The sequence below is a fragment of the Pongo pygmaeus genome, chromosome 2 (genome assembly GCF_028885625.2).
Source record: "Pongo pygmaeus isolate AG05252 chromosome 2, NHGRI_mPonPyg2-v2.0_pri, whole genome shotgun sequence".
NCBI classification, from domain to species: Eukaryota; Metazoa; Chordata; class Mammalia; order Primates; family Hominidae; genus Pongo; species Pongo pygmaeus.
The window spans coordinates 179,185,956-179,204,914 of record NC_085930.1 but is presented as its reverse complement, the minus strand read 5'-3'; the positions used below and the strand labels follow the sequence as shown (position 1 = coordinate 179,204,914).

General features: G+C 46.8%; 1 protein-coding gene across 7 annotated transcripts in view; it reads right to left on the bottom strand.

Moving 5' to 3' along the window:
- Nucleotides 1-13,999, bottom strand: part of GPR160 (G protein-coupled receptor 160) — a 48,815-nt gene extending 34,816 nt beyond the window's left edge. For 3 of the 7 annotated variants that reach the window (XM_054483772.2, XM_054483774.2, XM_054483773.2), the window contains exons 1-2: nt 13,764-13,964; nt 12,945-13,073 (exon numbers count right to left, since the gene is read on the bottom strand). The gene's annotated coding sequence lies outside the window, so the exon portion shown is untranslated. Of the gene's footprint in view, nt 1-12,944; nt 13,074-13,508; nt 13,600-13,763 lie in introns of those variants that run through there. The other 4 variants (XR_008501773.2, XM_054483771.2, XM_054483775.2 and 1 more) reach the window with 4 other exon arrangements.
- Nucleotides 14,000-18,959: the final 4,960 nt, after the last annotated feature.

Below are 18,959 nucleotides of genomic sequence, written 5' to 3'. Positions count from 1 at the left end.
TGGGATTATAGGTGCCTGCCATGATACGGTCATGCCTTTTGACCCAGTGTCTGCACTCTGGTAATTTATCATAAGGAAATAACAATTTCATTTTTTTTAACAATAATAATTTTTTTTAATTTTTATTTATTTATTTTTTTTTGAGACGGAGTCTTGCTCTGTCGCCCAGGCTGGAGTGCAGTGGCGCAATCTCGGCTCACTGCAAGCTCCGCCTCCCGGATTCACGCCATTCTCCTGCCTCAGCATCCGGGGTAGCTGGGACTACAGGCGCCTGCCACCACGCCCGGCTAATTTTTTGTATTTTTAGTAGAGACGGGGTTTCACCGTGTTAGCCAGGATGGTCTTGATCTTCTGACCTTGTGATCCGCCCGCCTCAGCCTCCCAAAGTGCTGGGATTACAGGCGTGAGCCACCGCGCCCAGCAACAATTGTTATTTTTTTTAATTTTTTTTTTTTTTAAGAGAAGGAGTCTTGCTATGTTGCCCAGGCTGGTCTCGAAATCCTGGACTCAAGTGATCCTCCCACCTTGACTTCCCAAAGTGCTGCTATTACAGGCGTGAGCTGCCATGCTCAGCTATGGCAGCTTTATTCACAATAGCCCAAAACTGGAAACAACCCAAATGATCATCAAAGGAGAATGGCTAAATTATGGTATATTCAAAGAATGTAATATTAGTTACCAATAAAGAATTACAGAGTCACGCATGTATAAATCTCAAAAGCATGATGTTGAACAAAGGCAGCCATTTTTGTCTACTATATATCACATTCCATTTATATGAAGTTGAAGAACAGACAAAGCTCATTTATGGTGCTGGAAATCAGAACAGCAAGTACCTCTGGACTGATTGCAGAGGGGCATGAGAGAACTGCCTGAAGCCTGAAAATGTTCTGTGTCTTGACAGAAATGTTGTTTACATAGGTGCATACATTTATCAAAACTAAACACTTAAGATCTGTGCATTTTACTGTATGTACCTCGAAAAATTTTAAATACTTAAAAATGCCCCCCAAAAGACATACTACTAGACAAATTCAGCATCAGTTAATCACATGAATTTTCAGGAGGTACAGCAGTGTGCATTTCTGTTGCCCATGTCAAATAGTTAATATAAATGGCTGACTAATGATTTGATACTCGTTTTTAAATGTTTTAATTATGTCATGATACAAACAAAAATACATTTAACATATGTAAATAATGTAACAGAATCAAACTAATTATATATTCATTCACTTATTTACTCCAAAACTTTTTAAGGAGGGTGAAAAATTTATGCCAGGCATCAAAGTTCAAATTATGACTCAATCACATATACAACACTGATGTTTCCATTTTTAAAAATGTAATTGTGACCAGGCATTGTGGTTCATGCCTGTAATCCCAGCACTTTGGGAAGCTGAGGCAGGTGGATTGCCTGAGGTCAGGAGTTCAAGACCAGCCTGACCAACAAAAAAATTCGGTGGGCGTGGTGGTGCATGCCTGTAATCCCAGCTACTTGGGAGGCTGAGGCAGGAGAATCACTTGAACCTGGCAGGTGGAGGTTATGGTGAGCAGAGATCGCGCCATTGTACTCCAGCCTGGACAACAAGAGCAAAACTTCATCTCAAAAAAGAAAAAAAAAAAATTAGCTAAGCATGGTGGCAGGTGCCTGTAATCCCAGCTACTCGGGAGGCCAAGGCAGGAGAATCACTTGAACCTGGGAGGTGGAGGTTGCGGTGAGCTGAGATCGCACCAGTGCACTCCAGCCTGGGCAACAAGCGCGAAACTCCATCTCAACAACAACAAAAAAAAAAAAAAAAAAAAGAAAGAAAGGAGAAGAAGTAAATTAGGCGGGCATGGTGGCAGGCACCTGTAATCCCAGCTACTCGGGAGGGCTAAGGCAGCAGAATCACTTAAACCTGGGAGGTGGAGGTTGCAGTGAGCCGAGAACGCACCATTGCACTCCAGCCTGGTCAACAAGAGTGAAACTCTGTCAAAAAAAAAAAGGAATTGTCTGAGTGTACCTTTCAGAATAAAGTTTACTTAATATCAGGTTCCTGGTCTGCTGGTGAGAGGAAAAAAGTATTAGAGAATCCAACAGTCTCAGACTCGTGAAGCAAAAACAAGCTTGGCAGCAATCAGGTCTGGCAGGTTCCAGACTCACCACGTAGTCATTTCAGGCCTCCACCGCCCGCTCCAGCTCCCAAGCCACTGGAAGACGGGTGCCGGGAGGAAAGGCTAAACTTTGTGGACACACCCCGAGGAAGGCTGCTGCCTGGTCAGTGACATCTACTGTGACTCAGGACTCAGGCCAGGAGGAAAGGAGCACCACCACCACAGGCAGCTTGCCCATCCTTCCGTCACTTCCTTTCCATTCCCCCAGGTCCCCTTAAAGTGACCCTCAGAGTTAGCTCTACACCAGCCCTGGAGGCGTGATGTGAATGAGGCATGACCCTACTCTCTGGAGTCTGTCTACAGACCACACTACCCAGTGTCTGGGAGGGCACCATGTCAGGGCACTTCCTATACTCCTGGGGCATTTTAAGGAGGGTTTAAAACGTTCATGCCTTTTGACCCAGTGTCTGCACTCTGGTAATTTATCATAAGGAAATAATCTGGGTTGAAGGAAATAATTACTGCGGAAGCAGTTCACTTCGGCATACTTATAATAGCCCACAGTACACCCTCCCCCGTCCCCAAAAGAATCAAAACAACTTAATGTCTAACAATAGGGAATGAGTCAAATGATTATGAGACAGTCATAAGATGGACTACCACCTGCAGCCATGAAAGATAAACTTGAGAGAAAAACTAAATAACAGGAAAATGCTGATGATATAATGTTAAATGACAGATACAAGATAAAGCTGTGTGTAGCAGGGCTTCTCATAGCGGAATGAGATGAGATCCTGCTGATCCCTGAACCGGTGTTACTGAGAGGAGCCTGCTCTTGTCCTTACACGGTCTTACGTTAAGGGAGATAGGAGGGTGCAAACCAGTGGTAGACACAGTGGTACATCCCAGTATCAGGGAAATAGGAAAAATGTATGTATATTCACAGATCAGAGGTAATTAATGCCAGCCCACCGTGACTGGTAAGGTGGTGGCCTCGGGGACTAAGACTTCCGAAACTTGAATATGGATCTTGTTAAAAGACAGATTCTGATTCAATGTCTGGGGCGGGCCTGAGATTTTTCATTTCTAACAAGCTCCCAGGTGATGCCATGCTGCCAGCCCACAGGCCACGCATGGAGCAAGCCTGAAGAGGACATGTATCCTGGAGGGGGAGAACCCGGCGACACGAACAGCAACTGGTTGGTGAGAATAGAGGTACGTGTTTACTTTTTACACTGTCCTGTATCTTCCACAATACAAATCTGTTGCTTTTGTGATAAGAAAGAAAACTTTCTAATGTTGAAAACCTTTGACTCAGTAATTATTTTCACAGGAATCCATCTCAAATAATGTGAAATGGGATCCAAGGTTTATGTGCATTCAAATTGGAATGATGTACAACATCAAAAAATGAGCAATGACTTAGTTCTCTAATATTTTAAGAGAATGGCTAAAAAAGACTAAAATAGCATGCAGTCATTTAAAAAATTTGTAAAGACATAGGAGAATACAATGGTTTTTTTATTTAAAAAATTTTTTTTAATAGCTTTAGGTGTACAAGTGGGTTTTGGTTACATAAATGAACTGTACAGTGGTAAAGTGTAGGATTTTAGAGTACTCATCACCCAGGTAGTGTACATTGTACCTAACAGGTTGTTTTTCATCCCTCATCCCCTTCCCATCCTCCCCTTCTGAGTCTCCATAGTCCATTATATCACTCTGTATGCCTCTGTGTACCCATAGCTTAGCTTCTACTTACTTATAAGTGAGAACATACGGCATTTCGTTTTCGATTCCTGAGTTACTTCACTTAGAATAATGGCCTTCATGGGCGTGGTGGCTCACGCCTGTAATCCCAGCACTTTGGGAGGCCAGGCGGGTGGATCACCCAAGGTCAGGAGTTCGAGACCAGCCTGGCCAACGTGGTGAAACCCTGTCTCTACAAAAATTACCTGGACATGATGGCAGGTGCCTGCAATCCCAGCTACTCGGGAGGCTGAGGCGGGAGAATCGCTTGATCCTGGGAGGTGGAGGTTGCAGTGAGCCGACACTGGGCCACTACATTCCAGCCTGGGTGACTGAGCAAGATGCCATCTCAAAAAAAAAAAAAAGAATAATGGCCTTCAGTTCCATCCAAGTTGCTGCAAAAGACATTATTTTGTTCCTTTTATAGCTGAGTAGTATTTCATGGTGTGTGAGTATGTGTATATGTGATGTGTATATATATATATCACATATTCTTTATCCACTCATTGGTTGATGGACACTTAGGTTGATTCCACATCTTTGCAATTGTGAATTGTGCTATGATAAACATATGCATGCAGGTGTCTTTTTGATATCATCATAATGATAAATTTTAATCAAAGTATGGCAACTATGTTAAAATTCTAACATAAAATGAATTGTTTATAAAATGTTAAAATTTTTTAAATTTATAAAAAACCAAAGTAAAAATAAAAAGGAAATATACCCAAATGTCAATGCCTTCAGATCCTTGGATTGTGGGTCATAAAAGACTTTTCCCTTTAAACCTTTCAGAATACAGTAAAGTTGAAGGCAGGCAGGATCAAGAGGCAAGGGCAGCAATGGAAAGCAGCACAGGCCATGGGAAGAAGAGAAAACCTTGCGGGGGACGAGCAGGAGAGTGCAGGCTTGGGGCCCATCCGCTGGGGATGCGGTGAGGGTGTGGCGGGTACAGACTTCCCACTGGAACACCTGGCTGGAGTGCAGGAGAAGGATGAAGGGTTAGGTGAAGGTAGGATGGACTCTGAAGCTTTGGGTCTGCACCTGGGGCAGGAGGGAGAATCCAAAGCCTACTGCCTCTCTTCCTCCCACCGCCCCCTGCTGAAGGGGACCAGGCAAGGGCTGTTGACAGGGGATACCTCTGCCCTGCTGCTTGGAGGGGAATCACTGGCCCTCCACTCAGCTTCCCTGGACACGATGGATGCTTTCAGCTTCCCAGGAACACCTTAGCTATCAATCTCTAAAGAGCTCCCTCCTCAGAATTACTTAGGGGCATAAAGAATAAGAACTCATGTTACCTCTCTGATAAAGTAAAATGAAGGCCATTCCATGTTCTCATTTCTGGCCTGAACCTGGGTTCACTTCTGTACCTCCTCTCCTGAAACAGGCAGCCAAAGGCAATCGAAACAAATGTAAACAGAAACCTGCATTGCTAGTTTAAAGATCAAACCAGATAGCCCTTTTAGGAACTATAAAATATTAAATAAACGTTAGTTAACAGCATCTATATTACTTTTCCAAGTTAAAAAGTAAGCCTCTCAATGAATCTGTTCTATGATTTTACTACTAAGGGGCAAGTCAGGCATTGTACTTCGCTGTGTCTGTGTCAGGATTTCATAACATGTTGTTAGCCCCTCACAACATTCCTATTAGATATGCTTATCCCCAGGTGACAGAAGAGGCACTGGCTGCCCAGAAGACCTAGCCTTAAACCCCTGCCAGGCGGTGGCATAGCTGAGGCTGGGACTCCTGTGTCCCAGCTAACACTAGTCCGCTCTCTCATAAAGGGGTGGAGTTTGTATCCACGCGAATGCTAGGGGATTCCAACTCCTTTCCACAGTCAGTGGAGATTTTAATCCCCGAACAACAAAGCCAAAGCCCTGGCTCAGAGTCACAAGTTGTGGCCCAGTTCTCATCAATTCCAAAGCTGCTGCTGCACCAAACACCCTGTTATCATTTGTCATGGAGAACATTTCCCTAAGGGCACGCGGCAACCCAGATGGGTAGCCCATGGCTCACTCCACGAACACAGGTCAGAGCTCAGACGCATTTCTTCCCTGTGGTCTTTCTTCTAACATTATGTAGGGGAAATTCTCCCCAGTAAAAGTGAAAGTAAAGGAAGCAGGGGTCTAACAACAACAATAATAATAGCTAACTCACAATCCATCCTACTCCATGCCAGGCACTGTTACAAGCACTTGACGTGCCATTGAATCCTCACAGCCCTATGACATAGGTATTATTATTACTTCTAACTTACACAGGGGAAACTTTTGTACAAAGAGGTACAAAAAATGAGTCAAGGTCACACAGATGGTGGAAGAACCAGAAATGAAACCAAGGGATCTGGTTGAGTCCATACTCAAGACTGCTCGGCCTCTCCCTGTTTGCTCTGGCTAATAACCAATTAACCCACTCTTCCTTGACAAGGGTGTTAATCATCACCTGAGGGAGCACACAGCCACAAACGTGAATCCCAGAGTTCTCCAGAAAGGATCCCATCAAGCAGCCGGTCCGGCATTCACAAAACATGTCGGCCCTCAACTCACTTCTTTTTTTTTTTTCTTTCTTTTTTTATTTTTTATTTTTTTGAGACAGAATCTCGCTCTGTCGCCCAGGCTAGAGTGCAGTGGCGTGATCTCGGCTCACTGCAACCTCCACCTCCCGGTTCAAGCGAGTCTCCTGCTTCAACCTCCCGAGTAGCTGGGACTACAGGCGAGTGCCACCACCCCCGGCTAATTGGTTTTTTTTTTTGTATTTTTAGTAGAGACGGGGTTTCACTGTGTTAGCCAGGATGGTCTCGATTTCCTGACCTCACGATCCACCCACCTCAGCCTCCCAAAGTGCTGGGATTACAGGTGTGAGCCACCACGCCCGGCCTGAACTCACTTCTTTTGGCCAAAACAAGCTGTTCCACTTGGAGCCCTTGTTTATTCCATGTCCGTTTACACACACACCTAGACCAACAACTTGAGTGACAAAGGCCCACAACAGCACCTGACATTTCCTGAAAGCCACTCAACAAGGTTCACTTTTGTGCCATTTCCTCTTTTCATTCTCCTCCACGGCACACACACAGGGGAAGAAAATGCAGAACTCAGGGGAAGGAAACAAAGATCTAAAGAGAAATTTCAACTGTCATGAAACTCCAGCTATTCACAGAGGCGAGAATGTTTGCCCCGTGACCCTTAACCGAAAGTTTCAAGGCAAGGAAATTAAGCCACCCTTGGACTTGCATCACAGAAACCCCTTAAGGCTGGACTATGCGGGCGCCTCAGCTCCTCACCCCTGCAGAGCTTTCTCGGGGGGCTGTGCCTAAGCAGTGTATAGAAGTGGACTTGTCATCAGCAGGAGAGTAGTGGGCAGAGAAGGACGGGGGAGAGGGGCCCTTTGCAATTCCTAGGAACCCCTCAGAGTGGCTGGGGTCCAGCTCAGAGCAGCTACAGTGAGCTGATGCACAAACTCAGGATCCACATGGGTCCCCTGCTTAAAGGGGAAGGGTTAAAGGCCTTTTTGGTTCCCCGTCCCTGCAGGACACCCTGGGGAACCGCCAAGGTGCACAAGACCCACCTGCCTACTCACAAAGACCCAATGGTGTGGGAGTTTGGAGCCATTCCTTTTCCCTACTGAGGCCTGCCCGCATCTACTCCATTCCTGTCAAACTGCAGGGGGTAGCGAACAAGTTCCTTGTAAGTGAGAAAAATAGGCAGCATGGGAGAAAAATGACAATGTGGCTTGTATTCATCTGACAGAGAAGCACTGAGACTCAACACAAGACTCTCATTTCCTCAAAGGAATATGCTCTTTCCCATTTTTCTTTTCTTTTTTTTTTTTTTTTTGAGATGGAGTTTCGCTCTTGTTCCCCAAGCTGGAGCGAATGCAATGGCGTGATCTCAGCTCACCACAACCTCCGCCCCCTGAGTTCAAGTGATTCTCCAGCCTCAGTCTCCCAAGTAGGTGGGATTACAGGCATACGCCACCACGCCAGGCTAATTTTGTATTTTTAGTAGAGACGAGGTTTCTCCATGTTGGTCAGGCTGGTTTCGAACTCCCAACCTCAGGTGATCCCCGCACCTTGGCCTCCCAAAGTGTCTTTCCCATTTTTCTTGCAACAAGAGCCTCTCAATCTATATTTTGTTATTCCATTTGGGGTAGAGACACATACATAGAAAGATCTCTTACCGTAAAAAAAAAAAAAAAAAAAGTGCAATCTCAGGGCTGGGGACTATTTTAGGGATTGCTGGGGGCTGAGGGGACTGGAATGTACTACCCTTCCCTAAAGAGGCAGCTGCTCTAGTATTGCCTTTGGGAATCGTTAGGGCAGAATATTTGACATTTCCCAATTTTCAACGCTGACTCAGTGTTTTTTTTTTAAGCTCTATGCTGGCCCGACAGAACATCTGTTGGTCAGATGTGGCCCATGCCCCCCGCCTGTCACCAGGACAGTAGGGTGTGATAAGAAGATAGTTTGGCTAGACTACCCAATTCTTGGGCGTGTTGCTCTGCTTCCTGCTAAAGGTAGTGTGAAACTGCCAGAAATAACGCAGACTGTCAAATCTGACAGAGCTGAGTTTGAATCTAGCTGCAAGATCTCAGGCAAAAACTATTAACCTCTAGCTACAACTTCCATTTGCAAAATGGACTGATAATACCCAACCTAGAGACATTTGTCAGAATTAAAAATGTGTGTGGGCCGGGCACCGTGGATCACACCTTAATCCCAGCATTTTGGGAGGCTGAGGCGGGTGGATCACCTGAGGTCAAGAGTTTGAGCCCAGCCTGGCCAACATGGTGAAACCTTGTCTCTACTAAATATACAAAAATTAGCCAGGCATAGTGTCTGGCACCTGTAATCCCAGCTACGTGGAAGGCTGAGGCAGGAGAACTGCTTGAACCCAGGAGGCAGAGGTTGCAGTGAGCCGAGATCACACCATTGCACTCCAGCCTGGGCAACAGAGCAAAAACTCTGTCTCAAAACAAAACGAAACAAAAAACAAAAATGTGTGTGAATGCCTGTAATCTCAGCACTTTGGGAGGCTGAGGCGGGCGGATCACGAGGTCAGGAGATCGAGACCATCCTGGCTAACACGGCGAAACCCCATCTCTAATAAAAATATAAAAAATTAGCTGGGCGTGGTGGTGGGCACCTGTAGTACCAGCTACTGGGGAGGCTGAAGCAGGAGAATGGCATGAACCTGGGAGGCAGAGCTTGCAATGAGCTGAGATCGTGCCACTGCACTTCAGCCTGGGTGACAGAGCGAGACTCCGTCTCAAAAAAAAAAAAAAAAGTGTGTGAAGACTACCATGAATTCTTTTTTTTTTTTTTTTTTTTTTTTTTTAAGAGAGAGAGTCTTGCCCTATTGTCCAGGCTGGTGTGCAATGGTGCAAACATAGCTTACTGCAGCCTAGAACTGCTGGGCTCAAGCCACCCTCCCCACCTCAGCCACCACCACACTGGCCAATTTTATTATTATTATTATTATTATTTTTTTTTTTGGTAGAGATGGGGGCCTCACTATGTTGCCCAGGCTGGTCTTGAACTCTTGGCCTCAAGCAAACCTCCCTCCCCTCAGCCTCCCAAAGAGCTGGGATTACAGATGCGAGCCAACACACCCAGCCCATGAACTCTTTTCTTTGGCCAATGAACTCTTGATAAATGTTAAATTTCCTTCCCTATCTCCCTAAAGATGTGATTTAAAGCAATCTTCTTTAGATTTCTTTTTTTTTGTTTGTTTTTTTGAGGCAGTATCTTGCTCTGTCACCCAGGCTGGAGTACAGTGGTACGATCACGGCTCACTGCAGCCTCAACCTCCCAGGCTCAAGCAATCCTCCCACCTCAGCCTCCTGAGTAGCTGGGACTACAGGCATGCACCACCACACCTGGCTAATTTTTATTTATTTATTTTTAGTTTTTGTGGAGTCAAGGTCTCACTATGTTGCCCAGGCTGACTTCCTTATATTTCAATGTTCCCATCTGTTAAAAACCAAAATTACCCTCTATCACCACTGCTTCGCCTCACAGGATGGGATGAGGTGATGTAGATGAAAGCAAAGTGTTTATGAATCTAGAAGAATACCGTTGAGTAGATTGCCAACACCCTTTCCTATCATTTCTAGCCCAACAAGGGAGCAATTTGCTTTTCTAACGCGTTCATACCCTTGATAATGTGAATCAGGGCGAAATGGTGTCACATTTGTGGTAAGTCCTTAAAATGGCTATTAGCAATCAACTCTCCAGAGTCCAAATCTACCACCCTCCTACAGAGGAGAGTAAACATTAGTTTGGTCACTAAAGGGCCTGGCAAGTTTCTTTTCTCTTTCCGTGCTCTTTTAGGGAACTAGAGAGGAAACTGAGGTATAAAATAAAGTTACGTGACGGTTGCATACTTCTTTCATTCATACCAAGAAAACAGAGCCACAAACCGAACAATTTCACTTCATTTAAGAACCATCATGAATTCACTGTGGTATTTCCCCCCACTGTAAGGGGATTTTTGTTGGTTGTCTCATTATTTTCCCATCACAGCAGTGAAATTAGGACATGCTTCAGCATTCCTCAACTGAATCTTAAAACATCTTTACGGCCGGGCGCGGCGGCTCACTCCTGTAATCCCAGCACTTTGGGAGGCCGAGGCGGGCGGATCACGAGGTCAAGAGATGGAGACCACGGTGAAACTCCGTCTCTACTAAAAATTAGCCGGGCGTGGTGGTGGGAGCCTGTAGTCCCAGCTACTCGGGAGGCTGAGGCAGGAGAATGGTGTGAACCCGGGAGGTGGAGCTTGCAGTGAGCTGAGATCGCGCCACTGCACTCCAGCCTGGGTGACAGAGCGAGACTCCATCTCAAAAAAAAAAAAAAACAAACAAAAAACTTTACATCCTTTAGATTAGTGAATCTACACAAGCAAGGTCTACGCTGGGGAGATTCACCGAACACTTCAACTTTTAACTGTCCCAGATCTCATCTCTTTGACTTGTTTTATCTTTAAATCAAAAGGCATTACATTCAGTTATACTGAAGCTACTAAAAAATGTGGATTTACCTTTCGGAAATAAACCTCTCCTTCCTCACTCTACTAACTTCAACAGCTCCCTCTCAGAATCACTTTTCCAAATTACTGACCAAGCGTGACAGAATGAGTAGGGATTATAGGCTAAATCTGGAGAAAAGAAATCTGGAGCAAGCCTGATGAAGATACAGCTATTACTCCTCCTTTACCCTCTTTCAAGCATGGTTCTTGAAAAAAATGTGTTAACGACATGCAGAACTTTTAGGAGTCAGTGCTTTGCTAAATATTTACATGTCATGATCGCTGAAGCAAACAAGGTAAAGATGAAATAGGCAACACAACACAGCTAAGCTCTCTCTCAAGCAATAAGCAGCCCTCTACTCATCTTGTGCTTTGTTTTCATCATGTACACTTTTTATTGAGGCAGGCAATGCTTCCAGAAGTGTACATAAATCCTAAGTGTATACCGACACGTGTGTTCACTACTCCAAACTCTGTTTTTTGATGAACATAACTTGGAAGGGATTTGGGCAATTAGGAAAAACTGCTAACACGTTTTATACAATCCGCCCGACCGGAGGCAATCAACCCCCAGGCCTGCTAATGCCCTTTGTGTAAAAAAAGCTGACCTAGCCTCCACCTGCATCAACTTGATCCGCTCAGCTTTGTCACACTCAGCAAACACCCTCTGCCTTCTGAGCAAAATAAATCGGCACCTCCAGTAGGGAGAAAAAAACTTTTTATGACCGAGTCTGGAGAAGCAGCCTTGACACCCAATTTACAAAGAACCAGGGTCTGTGGAAGACTTTGCATCTAGACTCAGCTGCAGTGCCAAACCTACCTTATGCAAAAAAGCTCCACAAGTGGTGGTGTTCTGTTTAAAGGAAAATGCCAGACACACACAAATACTGAAACAATAGCATAAGGACTTCCATAACCATCATCCAGCTTCAACTATTTTTATTTTTGTTTTACCTTAAGTTCTGGGATACATGTGCTGAATGTGCAGGTTTGTTAATAGGTATACATGTGCCATGGTGGTTTGCTGCACTTATCAACCCATCATCTAGGTTTTAAGCCCTGCATGCATTAGGTATTTGTCCTAGTGCTCTCCCTCCCCTTTCCCCCCACCCTCCGACAGGCCCCCGTGCGAGAAGTTCCCCTCCCTGTGTCCATGTGTTCTCTCCGGCTTCAACTATTAACAATCCATGAACAATCTCCTCTCATCTTGTTTCCCTCACTTCTCTGCTAGCATCTAAAACTGAATAATTCTGAAGCAAATCCCAAAGCTGTATTTCAACTTCAGTCTGTGTCTCTACAGGGATATTTAAAACCTTAATCAGGATACCATTACCAAAAGTAACTAAACAGAACTATTATAATTTTCTTGATACTATCAAATAATCAGTAGAAATTTCCTTCATCGTCTCCTTATTTATTTATTTATTTTGAGACGGAGTCTCGCTCTGCCTCCCAGGCTGTAGTGCAGTGGGGCCATCTCTGCTTACTGCAACCTCCGCCTCCCGGGTTCAAGCAATTCTCCTACCTCAGCCTTCCGGAGTAGCTGGAATTACAGGCGCGTGCCACCACACCCAGCTAATTTTTGTATTTTTAGTAGAGAAGGGTTTCACCATGTTGGCCAGCTGATCTCGAACTCCTGACCTCAGGTGATCCACCCACCTCAGCCTCCCAAAGTGCTGGGATTACAGGTGTGAGCCACCGCACTCGGCCATCATCTCCATTTTAAATAACATCAAATCAGGATCCAACCAACGTCCACACCTTGTATTGCCACCGAATTTCTCTTAAATCGTTTTGAAATTGCACACAGGTCCTCCTCCCTGTAATTCGCATAGCAGCCAGGCTGATCCTCACTGACAATTTCCAAATAACTATAATAACTCTATTCTGGATATCACAAGTGCCGGTCTTAGAGCTTGTCAAATGTATACATATATGTTTATATTTATATATAAATGCACAAAGCACACACGAAACCATTTCACTCGAAGCAAAAACAATCCCGAGAGCTAAACACTCGTTCATATGTCTTTTGCGATGCTTCTCTGGGATTTAAGCGACACTTCCCCTTACCGGAGACATTTGCCCAAGTGTAGGACGAAGCGGGAGCGGTTCCTCCCAGCCGAACCTGCCTCCGGAGGCCGGGTCCGTGCGTTCGCCTCCGGACTGCAGGGGGCGGCCCTGCCACCACCTCGAGGCCACCTGCGCAGGTGAGAAAAGGAGTTTCAGCCTCTGGGTTCCTGGGGGTGGTCGCAGGTAATCTAGAGGGAATTTTGAGCCAGCCAGGTGGTCATCCAGGAACCTACCGGGACGCAACGGCCTCGGAAAACAAACAGCAGGGCAAGGCCCTGGGGTTTAATCCCAGTGGCGGGCGCGGGCGCCGTCCCCAACGCTCGAGGCCAGGGGAGGGGACGCAAAGTCGGCCCCAATGAATGCACGCACGGGCGCGCGCGCGCACGTGTGAGACTATTCACCTCTGGGCGCCAGGAAAGAGCGAAGAGTTGCATACACCCATTTCTATAACCTTGCTGGTTTTGTCATGTTTAAAAAGCATCTCCTCTGGAGAGAGGGTGGCGAGTCTCTGGGTGCGGGACACGCCCATTCCCCGGACCCCCTGCCCTCAAACCCACGACAGACCCCAGTTGCTAAGGCTCCGCGGTAATTCCCATCCCGAAGCAGGAAGGCTCGGGCGTCCGCGTCCCACTCCTGGATCTCTTAAGTAGCAGAGAACCCCCAGCCCCTGAGTTCCTGCAAAGGAAATTCCTTCCCCTCCCAGACGCGCTGAGCGCCCGGCCAGGGAGGCCGGGAGCTGCGCGGGGACCGTTGGCCGCCCCGCGGTTGGGACGCCGGTGGCGAGAGCGCCGGGCGCCCTCCACCTGCGCCCGCACTCACCCAAGGATCGATGGCTGTCGGCTCCGCAAGGTTGAGGCCCCGGCACCTGCAGCGCCCGTGCCCAGGTGACTGCCCGAGGGAGGGGCGAGGGCCCAGCTCGCCAGCCTGGTCCCGCCCCTCCCCGCCCAGCCCCGCCCCTCCCCGCCCCGCGCGCTCCCGGGAGGGGCAGGGGAGCACGGCCCCGGGACCCCGCGGCGACCCTGCTGTGGCTCAGCCGGCTCCAGACCAGGAAATGCGGGCGTCAGAGCCGGGCAACCTTTGAGCGCGCACGCCCCGTCCGGGCCCGACGAAACAAGGGCCGGAGGGCGCCGCCTGCCGGCGGGACGGAAAGATATCACGGAGACTGCCACCCCACGCCGGCTAGGAGAGGGCTGAGTTGAGGCTGGCAGAGGGACGCAGCCAGGGGTGCGCAGTGCGGGAGCCGCTGGGTGCTTAGTGAGACCTCCTTCCTCGTGCCACATCTTGAGGACCCAGCCCCTGTCCTAGGAGCTCCCCATCTCCCCAGCAGGCGGGCGGGCGGGGGCCACTGGGTCAAGGCCTCTCCTTCCCTTACCTCTGCAAATTTAGACTTGGCAGTTGTCTCCAGATAAGAGTATACACAGGGTGGCCAGGCTGTGGCTCACGCCTGTAATCCTAGCACTTTGGGAGGTCAAGGTGGGCGGATCACTTGAGGTCAGGAGTTCGAGACCAGCCTGGCCAGCATGGTCCACGTTGGTCCCCATGTCTACTAAAAATACAAAAATCAGCCGGGCTTGGTGGCACGCACCTATAATCCCAGCTATTCGGGAAGCTGAGGCACGAGAATCGCTTGAACCCGGGAGGCGGAGGTTGCAGTGAGCTAAGACCGCACCATTGCACTCCAGCCTGGGCAGCAAGAGCAAGACTCCGTCTCAAAAAAAAAAATAGAGTATACACAGGGTGACAGAACTTCTTGAAACTTGTATGCTTCTAAGCAACCGCCTGCAGTGTACTGTGAATTCAGATTTTTAAATAAAAATCTGCAAATATTAAATAGCCCATATATTGCATTGCCTTTTTTGTGTCAACAGTGCTAATTTGTTGTCATTCAACAAATATTTGTTGAGCACCTACGACTTGCCGGTCATTTAAACATTTAAAATATCGAACAACTAGGCCGGCGCAGTGGCTCAAGCCTGTAATCCCAGCACTTTGGGAGGCCGAGGTGGGTGGATCACTTGAGGTCACGAGTTCGAGACCAGCCTGGCCAACATGGTGAAACCCTGCCTCTACTAAAAATACAAAAATTAGCTGGGCGTGATGGCACATGCCTGTAGTTCCAGCTACTTGGGAGGCTGAGGCAGGAGAATGGCTTGAACCCAGGAGGCAGAGGTTGCAGTGAACCAAGATCACACCATTACACTCCAGCCTGGGCAACAGAGAGAGACTTCATCTGAAAAAAATAAAATAAAATAAAATATTGCACAATTTCTTCCTTCTCCTCTTCACGCAGAGCCTTGAACAAGGGGAGTGTCCTGGGCCTCTCAACCTCTCTGAGTGTCATAGCAGTTAGAGATTAGAGATGACCATGTCCATACATGTTTGTATCTCTCCACAATGTCAGTCTTTTTTTTTTTAATGCTATTTCAATCACAAAATCCAGGAGCTACATGGAGTTCCCAAGGAGGCAATTCTCCTTATTCCTTCCCGTTCACTCTGTAGTCAGAGCACATAGGTTCAAGCCACTCCATAAGTCAGTAAATATTGCAAACCATACATACTAGTATACTTAATCACTATACGAATGTTGTAGATTAAACATTCCACAACAAACAAAGTAATGTTTAACATCAAGAGGAAAAAGAGACAGGAGAAAGGGTTAATGAACCAGTCCGAAGGGAGGGAAGAAGACAAAGGGAGTCCTGGTCTGGGCCTGGTGGTCTTTCAAGGAAGAGTCTTTGATGTGGCAGAGCTTTTGGTGGCAAATTCTGAGTTCTTATCACAAGTGACTGCAAGACAGTGAAGACAGCCAAGCTGAAGGCTTGGCTCTTTTACAGTCAGAGGGTCATCTGGTGAGAACTGATAGTGGATGAGTGTGCTTGTTTGTGTTCTTTTCTAAAATTTGTTCACTAAGCAAAACTTCTTATCCTTGTTAGCAAAGTGCCTATGAAATATAAAATGGAGGGCTTTTCTAAGATGGAATTAGTTACATCAAGGGTGGTTTATACACTGAGAGTCTGGACTAGCCTTGCAAGGAACTCAGTAATTGCCCAAGGGTGCAATAAGAACCCTGATAGAATTAAGTGTGGGTTGCCAGGGAGACTGAGGAGCAGCTTCACCCGGCCTGGAGTGGCAGAAAGAACTTCCTGGAGAAGTGCAGAGGCCAACTGAATCACAGAGGAGTACCGGGTTCAACAGGATGTGAGGTGCTTCCGCCAAGATTCCACCGTGTGCAAAGTGGGAAGTGGAAAGCCAGGCAGAGAGTGCAGGTTCTAATAAGGCAATGGCAAGTGGGTCAGAAGACCTGAGAGGGAGAGGATGGGAGTTGAGTTAGAGCAGAGGGAATGGGGGCCAAATCATACTCATAATAAAAATACCATCATCTAGGGAGTGCATAGTATAGAACAGGAGCTGGACATACATAACTTCAAACGAGCCTCACACCAACCCTACAAGGTAGGGTTATTACTCTCCTTTATAGAAGAGGAAAATGAGAGCCGGGCACAGTGGCTCACACCTGTAATCCCAGCACTTTGGGAGGCTGAGGTGGGCAGACTGCCTGAGGTCAGAAGTTTGAGACCAGCCTGGCCAACATGGTGAAACCCCATCTCTACTAAAAATACAAAAATTAGCCAGGCATAGTGGTGGGCGCCTGTAATCTCAGCTACTCAGGAGGCTGAGGCAGGAGAATCACTTAAACCTGGGAGGCGGAGGTTGCAGTGAGCTGAGATCGCACCATTGCACTCCAGCCTGGGTGACAAGAGCGAGACTCTGTCTCAAAAAAAAAAAAAAAAAAGAAGAGGAAAATGAGACCCAGGAAGGAGAGATATATTGCTAGTGACAAGGCTGGGATAAGGTAGCTCTGAGCAGCCAGGCTGCCCTGTCAATGCCTCTCTTCAGGCCGATCTGGGAGGCTGGATTTATCTTCAAATACTTTCAGCATCCCCAAGTGCCTGCCACTCTCCCACCATTTCCTAAGCCCATGTCAACAACTGCCCTGAAGTCCCTCTGTCTGGAGATGATGTGTACATGGGTCCGCACACCAGACTCCTCCTGAGGGGAACTCTGTCTCAGGGGCTGGTGGAGGAACTGTGGCAGACAGAGACCTTGGTTGCTCCCCACTGTCCATTCTTTCCTTCTTCTGTAATAAAGTCACGTGCTGCAATGACGTTCTGGTTAACAATGGACCACATCTACAACAGTGGCTTCACAAGGTTAGAATGGAGCTGAAAAATTCCTATCACCTAGTGATATTTTGATGATACTGACCCTGTGTAGGCCTGCATCTTCGTTTTTAAGAAAAAAAGTTTGACCAGGCGCGATGGCTCACGCCTATAATCCCAGCACTTTGGGAGGCCGAGGCGGGTGGATCACGAGGTCAGAGGTTCGAGACCAGCCTGACCAACATGGTGAATCCCCGTCTCAACTAAAAATACAAAAAAATTAGCTCGGTGTGGTTGCGGGCGCCCGTAATCTCAGCTACTCAGGAGGCTGAGGCAGGAGAATTGCTTGAACCCGGGAGGTGGAGGTTGCAGTGAGCCGAGATGGCGCCACTGCACTCCAGCCTGGGCGACAGAGCAAGACTCTGTCTCAAAAAAAAAAAAAAAAAAAAGAAAAAAGTTTAAAAGGTAAATAAATAAATTTTCACAATGGGAAAAATAAGCTTATAGAATAAGAATAGAAGAAAATATTTTTGTACAGCTGAAACGTATTTGTGTTTTAAGGCATATTATTACAAAAGAGTCAAAAAGTTAAAAAAATTTAAAGTTTACAAAGTAAAAAAGTTACAGTAAGCCAAGATTAACTTATTATTAGTGTAGCCTAAATGTAGTGTTTATAAAGTCTGCGGTAGTGGACAGTAATATTCTAGGCCTTTTCATTCACTCACCCACAGCAACTTCCAGCCCTGCAAGCTCCATTCATGATAAGTGCTCTCTACGGGTATACCGTTTTTATCTTTTATATTGTATTTTTACTGTGCCTTTTCTATGTTTAGAGACATAAATTCTTACCGTTGTCTACAGTATCCAGTACAGTTGCCTACAGTATTCAGTACAGTCACATGCTGTACAAGTTTGTAGCCTAGAAGCAATAGGCTATACCATATAACTTAGGTGTGTAGTAGGCTATACCATCTAAGTTTGTGTAAGTACACTCCATGTTCACAAAATGAAATTGCCTAAAGATGCATTTCTCAGAATGTATCCCTGTCATTAAGGGGATGTAATAGAACTGAAGCTAAGCCCAGAGCTTCGTGGAACAAAGACTATCTTTCCCTGCCTCCTTGTAGCAAAATGCAACAGTGGTGCCCAGAGCTCGTAGAAATCCAGAGTCCGGTAGTACTTCCAAGGCGGCTTCTCCTCTCCCGACATCCTTGATCCGTCAGTTCTTTACGCGGCACTGCCAACTGCCTCCTCAAATCCATTCTCGCCTTCTTAACTTCGAAGAGAACCCAGATTTTGTTCAGGGAGGCAATCTGCCAAGCTAAGATGCCCACTTTCGCAGATGTCATCGCAGGGTGGTCACATGACATGGTTCTGGCCAATGATATGTAGGAGGAAATGGTCACATGACACAATTCTGGCCATTGAGATATAGGAGGGCGTCAGTCGGCAAGTCCTGGGAAGGTTTTTGCTTTCCTGTTGCAGGTACCACCCCTTTTCTCAGCCTCCTGTTTCCTTCCTGCTTTGAGGTTGCTGTGAGGTTGCCCTGAGGCTGGAGGTGGAGCAGTAGTCTTAGACTCTGGGACAACCCACAGTAAAGGTGGAGCCGCACCCACCTAGCTGTGCTTAGCTCCAGATGTCTTACTACATGAGAAACGCAACCCCCTTACTTGTTTAAGGTCAGGGTTTGTTCCATGGAATTGAATATAATCCCACTAGATATACTGTTCTTCCCAAAGAAAAGCCTTGTCACCTAAAAATAAAATCCTAAGCCCCCCACCGACTGAAAAGAACCTCTCTTGGCCAAGGGGACCCCAGAAAAACCTTAAACTGAGTTCCTGGCCGTGACAAGATG